Here is a 10103-nt window from a genome sequence, read left to right as displayed (position 1 = left end):
ATGCCTTATCCCGTCTGTTTAGTTCTTCTGTGGCTTCTACTGATCCCGAGGGGATTCTTCCTTATGGGCGTGTTGTCGGGTTAACAGTCTGGGGAATTGAAAGACAGGTTAAGCAAGCACTCACGCACACTGCGTCGCCGCGCTTGTCCTAGTAACCTCCTTTTCGTTCCTGTTTCCACTCGTCTGGCTGTTCTTCAGTGGGCTCACTCTGCCAAGTTAGCTGGTCATCCCGGTGTTCGAGGCACTCTGCGTCTATTCGCCAGCGCTTTTGGTGGCCGACTCAGGAGCGTGACACGCGCCGTTTCGTGGCTGCTTGTTCGGACTGCGCGCAGACTAAGTCGGGTAACTCTCCTCCTGCCGGTCGTCTCAGACCGCTCCCATTCCTTCTCGACCATGGTCTCACATCGCCTTAGACTTCATTACCGGTCTGCCTTTGTCTGCGGGGAAGACTGTGATTCTTACGGTTGTCGATAGGTTCTCTAAGGCGGCACATTTCATTCCCCTCGCTAAACTTCCTTCCGCTAAGGAGACGGCACAAATCATTATTGAGAATGTATTCAGAATTCATGGCCTCCCGTTAGACGCCGTTTCAGACAGAGGCCCGCAATTCACGTCACAGTTTTGGAGGGAGTTCTGTCGTTTGATTGGTGCGTCCGTCAGTCTCTCTTCCGGGTTTCATCCCCAGTCTAACGGTCAAGCAGAGAGGGCCAATCAGACGATTGGTCGCATACTACGCAGCCTTTCTTTCAGAAACCCTGCGTCTTGGGCAGAACAGCTCCCCTGGGCAGAATACGCTCACAATTCGCTTCCTTCGTCTGCTACCGGGTTATCTCCGTTTCAGAGTAGTCTGGGTTACCAGCCTCCTCTGTTCTCATCCCAGCTTGCCGAGTCCAGCGTTCCCTCCCGCTCAAGCGTTTGTCCAACGTTGTGAGCGCACCTGGAGGAGGGTGAGGTCTGCACTTTGCCGTTACAGGGCACAGACGGTGAGAGCCGCCAATAAACGCAGGATTAAGAGTCCAAGGTATTGTTGCGGCCAGAGAGTGTGGCTTTCCACTCGCAACCTTCCTCTTACGACAGCTTCTCGTAAGTTGACTCCGCGGTTCATTGGTCCGTTCCGTGTCTCCCAGGTCGTCAATCCTGTCGCTGTGCGACTGCTTCTTCCGCGACATCTTCGTCGCGTCCATCCTGTCTTCCATGTCTCCTGTGTTAAGCCCTTTCTTCGCACCCCCGTTCGTCTTCCCTCCCCCTCCCGTCCTTGTCGAGAGCGCACCTATTTACAAGGTACATAAGATCATGGACATGCGTTCGGGACGGGGTCACCAATACTTAGTGGATTGGGAGGGTTACGGTCCTGAGGAGAGGAGTTGGGTTCCGTCTCGGGACGTGCTGGACCGTTCACTCATCGATGATTTCCTCCGTTGCCGCCAGGATTCCTCCTCGAGTGCGCCAGGAGGCGCTCGGTGAGTGGGGGGTACTGTCATGTTTGTCATTTATTATCATGTCTTGTCCCTGTGCTCCCCATTCTATTCGTTTCCCTCTGCTGGTCTTATTAGGTTCTTTCCCTCTTTCTATCCCTCTCTCTCCCCCTCCCTCTCTCACTCTCTCGCTCTCTCTTCTCTCTATCGTTCCGTTCCTGCTCCCAGCTGTTCCTATTCCCCTAATCATCATTTAGTCTTCCCACACCTGTTCCCGATCCTTTCCCCTGATTAGAGTCCCTATTTCTTCCTTTGTGTTCCGTTCCTGTCCTGTCGGTTCCTTGTTTAGAATTCACCGTGCTGTGATTGTGTATCGCCCTGTCCTGTCGTGTTTTTGCCTTCATCAGATGCTGCGTGTGAGCAGGTGTCTCTGTCAGCTACGGCCTGCGCCTACCCGAAGCGACCTGCAGTCTGTGGCCGCTTCTCCTGTTATTCCCCTCTACAGACTAGAGGATTTCTGTTATTTCCTGTTTGGACATTTCCTGTTAAGGATTCAGGATTTGTCGTTTTCTGTTTGGACTTGAATAAACTCTGTTTCTGTTAAGTCGCTTTTGGGTCCTCTTTCACCTGCATGACAAAATGTGCCTCAATTATGTGTAATTTCAGTGCCTCTTCCAATTTTGGGCTGATCATGCTTAGCCTAATGTACCTATAAGTTCTGGGTCTAGCTAGCTTGCTAGCATCACAACTTGCCATTTAACATAGGCCATCTGAGCTGTTGTATTAGAAAAAGTCTGAGATGACCCAAAACCTCAACGCAGCTGGCAAAGCTCGCCTCTGCGGCGATGCAAGGGAATGTTTATATTAGTCTTTTAACTTTAAGATACATGGCGTTGAAGTTTGCGGTTACAGATACAAAGCGAGGGATACATGTCCACCATGTGTTTTGTATTTGTAACTCAAAGCCCGGAGTTGGCGTGTGCAAGAAGCCCATATGCCAACTCACGGTTCTGAGTGACAAAAACAAAAAACAAAGTGGACATTTCCCCTCGCCTAGTACCTGTAACCAGTAGTCACCACCAACTTTTCTCCCAGCAAGTTGTCTCACAGAAGTGAAATGGAACAGGAGACGGAGTGAAGGAGGCAGGCAGGTACATCAGTGTCCAAGTCCAGCAGAGCAGCACTGGGGTCCTAGGTGAGAGTGACAGTGACACCCTGCCAGGCTTTGCTATGTGAGTCCGAGGTGAGACGTTTCGATGTATAGACTGTATGGAGTCCTCTGAGAGTCCTCGACACACACTGGCCCATCAAGAGATCTGCCACATTAATCTTACTGCTGCTTTGTCCGGGGACTCTGGCACCTTGCAAAAGGTCAACGTTTAAAGTCCCCAAGATAAATCATTCTGCATAATATTGCAATGAACATAGAAAGGGGGGATGAGGGTGGAGAGGCCTAGGATAGGGGGTAGTTTAGTCACTGTTCTTGTTACACAGGCATGTGGGAAATGACACGCCTTTTCCCCATGTTGGATTTTTGGGAGAGGGAGAGAACGGGGATGGGGATATTCTCTGTGAAGAACTAAAAGGTAGTGTCCTCAGGGGTCTTAATTCAACATAACTATAGAGTATATAAACCATATAGTCTTGTGATATTAAACATTTTGACCAATCAATCTGTTCTTGACTGCGGTATTCAGCAAAGCGACGAAACATTGGCTGCTCTATGTGCTTTGTTTTGCCTTCCTGTTGAGTCATTACTTTTCATAAAGGCAATATACTGTAGCCTGGTTCTATAAGGTTCTGTCGGCAAAAAGATGATTCTGAGATAATTGGCATTAAAATTCCGAACCCTCATTGGTTTGAATGGTGTCAGCGATATTATATACAGTAGGTAGAGAACATGGAACAGAACAAGGCTACGTCAATAACTCAATTTTGACAAAAATGCAGATAGAACCTTATAGTCCCAAGCTCTCAATATCTGACTGCTTCTATTGCATACATTTGCATCTCAAATGTTTAAAAAATGTGTATAACTTTAATCATACACATTCTTACATGTTTGATTTGTAGCCATAGCAGTGATCATAGTATTTTAGAGTGGCAATCTTTGGTATGCATGAACCCAATGGTTCAACTCAAGCAGCTTCTTAGATTCTCTGCAATTACGAAGTACTAAAGTACAGGACCTCTAGAGATTACTGAGTTCCTATTACCTAACAAAAAATGCAGGAAAGAGATGCTGTGGTACCTCCAGCTAGATGTTCCTTGTTTATTAGGATGTAGGGCCTAATGTTGCATTCCTTTTGGTTTGTCGTCCCCAGGGAGCTCCTGTTTGAGTCAAGTATAGATGCATTTGGGAGCCAGCCTTCAATCAGGTTTTCCAGTATTCAGCTCATACTGTTACAAAATCAAATAACAATATGTTGCTGATAGGAATCACTGATTTGGAAAATAACCTCTGTATGAATGTCACCATATATTTTGGAACAAGAACTTGGACTGAGAGGTTTTCTGGTTTTAAATGGCTCATGGGATTGTAATGCAGGAGCACATAACGTCCTGAGAACCATCTGTTTCTTAGAGCTTGGTGAGAGCGTGGTTGTCCAATGCTTATTTTGCGTACAACCTTCACACAACATCCTGGGAATGGCACAGGATACCCAGCTAGCACATAACGTTCTGAGAACCATATGTTTCTTTGTGGGAATTTCAGTAGCATAACTTTTCCTACAGGTTTCCTCATGGTTCAATTTAAAGTCATGTTCTTAAACTTTCCATAAAAACCACAAGAAAACATTAGTATTGTTCAAAGAACGTTCTAATAAAGGTATTTAAAAACATTCCATTCTCAGCATCAACAAAATTCTATATATACTCTATCTCCAACCCTGTTCCTGGAGAGCTACCATCCTGTACAGTAGGTTTTCACTCCAAACATGATCTAGCTGACCTGATTCTAATAATTAGCTGGTTGATAAACTGAACCAGGTAGCCTTCCAGGACAGGATTGGAGACCCCTGATCTACCTTATTAAGTTTGTTCAGGTGTGTTGGCCGCCTCAACTAATTGGCCACACCTTATCTTAATGAGTGCTTGTTTCTTTGAAATGGGGTCTGTTTGACTACACTAAAATGAACAGCTTTGTAAGAGCTTTGTAATTCCATCGATAGAAAATAGAAACTCATAGGTTTGAATCTCGCTGACGCTGTGCCACAATTAAAAAAAACGTGTTTGCATGATTAATGCCTAAGAAATGAATTTCATGTGTCCTATCTGTGCTTCGAGTTCAAAACAGTTAACCCAAACTAAGCTTTTTGTTTTTAGCTAGGTTTTTGTTTGTTTATGGAGTAGATCAGCTTTAATATTGCAGACAGATTGTGTCTTCTATCAATGTAACTGTCTGCATCATTTCCCAATCCCCCATATATATATGTGACTCGTTTCAGGAAACTAGGCGTATGTCGTACGTCACTTCACAGGAGAGCCACTTGAACGTAAACATTTATTTTTGATCAAAATGCAACATGTCATGTGCCTTATCAACAAATGTGTATTCCATCCATAAATACGAATAGAATTGTTAAATTACGAGCCTAGTTGGTTTAGCCATGGAAAAAGAAAGGAACCTTCCCACTAGCCATGATTGGCTGAGATAATGGATGGTCTGACCATGGCGGGAGATGCGTTTGGATTGGTCTGCCATGTAGCATGCTTCTGTCTATAACGTGAGCTGTTCACTATGTGTTGACAGTCCTTTCTACTGTGCCGTTTTTTAATAATAATAATAATATATGCCATTTAGCAGACGCTTTTATCCAAAGCGACTTACAGTCATGTGTGCATACAAAGATATACTGTTAGCCATCGAGGGCTACAAAGGTTTAGCTACTTTTCTCAACAACATTGATGCCCTGAATTTAGCAGGCGCTATCGACAGATCAGTGTGAACCGGAGTGACTTGACACAATGCTGGCCAAACAAGATGTAGCTACAAACAAAACAGAGTTAAATGGTTCCAGTCTGCCATGAAGCATTCATCCATGTATACGGGTAAGAGTCTTGCTACGTTTTCAGATACAAGTTTCAAATTTTGTCAGAAAGTCATTTTTATTGTTAGTTAGCTAGTAAACGTTAGCTTGCTAGCTCGCCAGCTAACATAGTGTATGATCTGTGTGGTAATATTATTAGAATCAGAAATCTAGCTAACATTGAACCCAGATTATTATCTTTAGCTACCTGCAGATTCATACTACAGCTAGGCCAATGTTTGTATTGGTAGTAGTATGGGATTATGTTGGTTCATTGTTTAGCTAGCTAGCTACATGTCTAAACAAAAGACTCCACTTCGGCCGGATTATTACATGACCCATCAAATTAGCCAGGTGTGTCTGGGGGTGATTACGACCATCTATTGTAATTCATGAACATGTATACATGTCTAGACAATAGTGACCCATCCACTTAGCTAGATGTGGCTGGGGGGTGGTTATATTATTTCCTTCACATGACCCCCCCCCCCACACACACATACACACACGAGAGAGATTCCTCTGAGATGTTCAGTTGAATTAGTCTTGAAGCCTGATTATTCATTCTTCCGTAATGCAGCCTTCAGTGGCCACTAAATTAGTTGCAGCACTTTCCCTAGGGTTTATTTTTGCTTTACTTGGTATATAAACTCCTATATATACAGTTGAAGTGGAAGTTTACATACACCTTAGCCAAATACATTTAAACTCAGTTTTTCACAATTCCTGACATTTAATCCTAGTACAAATTCCCCGTTTTAGGTCAGTTAGGATCACCACTCTATTTTAAGAATGTGAAATGTCAGCATAATAGTAGAGATAATGATTTATTTCAGCTTTTATTTCTTTCATCACATTCCCAGTGGGTCAGAAGTTTACATACACCCAATTAGTATTTGGTAGCATTTCCTTTAAATGGTTTAACTTGGATCAAATTATTTTAGGTAGCCTTCCACAAGCTTCCCACAATAAGTTGTCTGAATTTTGGTCCATTCCTCCTGACATAGCTGGTGTAACCTGGTCAGGTTTGTAGGCCTCCTTGCTCGCACACACTTTCAATAGGATTGAGGTCAGGGCTTTGTGATGGCCACTCCAATACCTTGGACTTTGTTTTCCTTAAGCCATTTTGTCACAACTTTGGAAGTATGCTTGGGGTCATTGTCCATTTGGAAGACCCATTTGCGACCAAGCTTTAACTTCCTGACTGATGTCTTGAGATGTTGCTTCAATATATCCACGTAATTTTCCTTCCTCGTGATGCCATCTCTTCTGTGACGTGCACCAGTCCCTCTTGCTAAAAAGTATTTACATTGTAGGATTTTTAATGAATTTATTTGAAAATTATGGTGGAAAATAAGTATTTGGTCAATAACAAAGGTTTATCTCAATACTTTGTTATATCTCCTTTGTTGGCAATGACAGAGGTTAAACATTTTCTGTAAGTCTTCACAAGGTTTTCACACACTGTTGCTGGTATTTTGGCCCATTCCTCCATGCAGATCTCCTCTAGAGCAGTGATGTTTTGGGGCTGTTGCTGGGCAACACAGACTTTCAACTTCCTCCAAAGATTTTCTATGGGGTTGAGATCTGGAGACTCCAGGACCTTGAAATGTTTCTTACGAAGCCACTCCTTCGTTGCCCGGGCGGTGTGTTTAGGATCATTGTCATGCTGAAAGACCCAGCCACGTTTCATCTTCAATGCCCTTGCTGATGGAAGGAGGTTTTCACTCAAAATCTCACAATACATGGCCCCGTTCATTCTTTCCTTTACACGGATCAGTCGTCCTGATCCCTTTGCAGAAAAACAGCCCCAAAGCATGATGTTTCCACCCCCATGCTTCACAGTAGGTATGGTGTTCTTTAGATGCAACTCATTCTTTGTCCTCCAAACACGACAAGTTGAGTTTTTACCAAAAAGTTATATTTTGGTTTCATCTGACCATATGGCATTCTCCCAATCTTCTTCTGGATCATCCAAATGCTCTCTAGCAAACTTCAGATGGGCCTGGACATGTACTCGCTTAAGCAGGGGGACACGTCTGGCACTGTAGGATTTGAGTCCCTGGCGGCATAGTGTGTTACTGATGGTAGGCTTTGTTACTTTGGTCCCAGCTCTCTGCAGGTCATTCACTAGGTCCCCCCGTGTGGTTCTGGGATTTTTGCTCACCGTTCTTGTGATCATTTTGACCCCACGGGATGAGATCTTGCGTGGAGCCCCAGATCGAGGGAGATTATCAGTGGTCTTGTATATCTTCCATTTCCAAAAATTGCTCCCATAGTTGATTTCTTCAAACCAAGCTGCTTACCTATTGCAGATTCAGTCTTCCCAGCCTGGTGCAGGTCTACAAGTTTGTTTCTGGTGTCCTTTGACAGCTCTTTGGTCTTGGCCATAGTGGAGTTTGGAGTGTGACTGTTTGAGGTTGTGGACAGGTGTCTTTTATACTGACAACAAGTTCAAGCAGGTGCCATTAATACAGGTAACGAGTGGAGGACAGAGGAGCCTCTTAAAGAAGAAGTTACAGGTCTGTGAGAGCCAGAAGTCTTGCTTGTTTGTAGGTGACCAAATACTTATTTTCCATCATCATTTGCAAATAAATTCATAAAAAATCCTACAATGTGATTTTCTGTATTTATTTTCTCATTTTGTCTGTCATAGTTGAAGTGTACCTATGATTAAAATTACAGGCCTCTCTCATCTTTTTAAGTGGGAGAACTTGCACAATTGGTGGCTGACTAAATACTTTTTTGTCCCACTGTATATAAACTGAGAGAGACATACTGTACAGAGATGGAGCGACAGAGAGACAAAAATAGGAGAGACATATAGACAGTGAGAGACCATAGTACCGTAGTGTTATGCTGGTGAGTGAGGACCCAAAAGCGACTTAACAGAAACAGAGTTTATTCAAGTCCAAACAGAAAACGACAAATCCTGAATCCTTAACAGGAAATGTCCAAACGGGGAATAACAGAAATCCTCTAGTCTGTAGAGGGGAATAACAGGAGAAGCGGCCACAGACTGCAGGTCGCTTCGGGTAGGCGCTGGCCGTAGCTGACAGAGACACCTGCTCACTCGCAGCATCTGATGAAGGCAAAAACACAACGGAACACAGCACAGCAAACATCAAACAAGGATCCGACAAGGGCAGAAGCATAAACAGAGAGAGAAATAGGGACTTAATCAGAGGGCAAAATAGGGGACAGGTGTGAAAGAGTAAACGAGGTAGTTAGGAGAATGAGGAACAGCTGGGAGCAGGAACGAAACGATAGAGAGAGAGAGGGATAGAGAGAGAGAGGGATAGAGAGAGAGGGATAGAGAGAGAGGGAAAGAAACCTAATAAGACCAGCAGGGGGAAACAAATAGAAGAGAAAGCACAGGGACAAGACATGACAATATATGACAAAACATGACAGTACCCCCCACTCACCGAGCGCCTCCTGGCGCACTCGAGGAGGAACCCTGGCGGCAACGGAGGAAATCATTGATCAACGAACGGTCCAGCACGTCCCGAGAAAGAACCCAACTCCTCTCCTCAGGACCGTAACGGGAAACGATGAAGAGGGAATCTAGTGTAATTACTATTATAAAAATGAGACACGGGTAGAGAACTGTAAGAGTTAGAGCAATCAGGACCAAACAGGCCAGGAGAGTAACAACTAGGGACAGACTGAGACACAGCAAGGCTAAGACCAGGAACAGGAGAGAGGCGGTGGCTGTGGACAGACTGAGACACAGCAAGTGCAGGAACAGGACCAGGAGAGATGCGGTGGCTGGGGACAGACTGAGACACAGCAAGGGCAGGAGCAGAAGCAGGAAGAGAGTTACCGGACTTAGTCTGCGCGCAGTCCGAACAAGCAGCCACGAAACGGCGCGTGTCACGCTCCTGAGTAGGCCACCAAAAACGCTGGCGAATAGAAGCAAGCGTACCCCGAACGCCGGGGTGGCCAGCTAACTGGGCAGAGTGAGCCCACTGAAGAATGGCCAGACGAGTAGAAACGGGAACGAAAAGAAGGTTCCTAGGACAAGCGCGGTGACGGAGTGTGAGTGAGTGCTTGCTTTACCTGTCTCTCAATTCCCCAGACATTCAACCCGACAACACGCCCCTCAGGGAGAATTCCCTCGGGGTCGGTAGAGGCTACAGAAGAACTGAAGAGACGGGATAAAGCATCAGGCTTGGTGTTCTTAGTGCCCGGACGATAAGAAATAACGAACTCGAAATGAGCGAAATACAGTGCCCAACGAGCCTGACGCGCATTAAGTCGTTTGGCAGAACGGATGTACTCAAGGTTCTTATGGTCAGTCCAAACGACAAAAGGAACGGTCGCCCCCTCCAACCACTGTCGCCATTCGCCTAGGGCTAAACGGATGGCGAGCAGTTCGCGGTTAGCCACATCATAGTTACGTTCCGACGGCGACAGGCGATGAGAAAAATACGCGCAAGGGTGGACCTTATCGTCAGTATGGGAGCGCTGGGACAGAATGGCTCCCACACCCACCTCTGACGCGTCTACCTCGACAATGAACTGTTTAGTGACGCCAGGTGTAACAAGGATAGGAGCGGATGTTAAACGCTTCTTGAGGAGATCAGTACAACAATCATACGACCGGTGAGGAGGAAGGGAGGTGGCTCTGGACCGACTGAAGACCGTGCGCAGA

The sequence above is a fragment of the Oncorhynchus gorbuscha genome, linkage group LG02 (assembly GCF_021184085.1).
Source record: "Oncorhynchus gorbuscha isolate QuinsamMale2020 ecotype Even-year linkage group LG02, OgorEven_v1.0, whole genome shotgun sequence".
Lineage (NCBI taxonomy): Eukaryota > Metazoa > Chordata > Actinopteri > Salmoniformes > Salmonidae > Oncorhynchus > Oncorhynchus gorbuscha.
The sequence above is the reverse complement of the archived record's forward strand: the minus strand, read 5'-3'. Positions refer to the sequence as shown.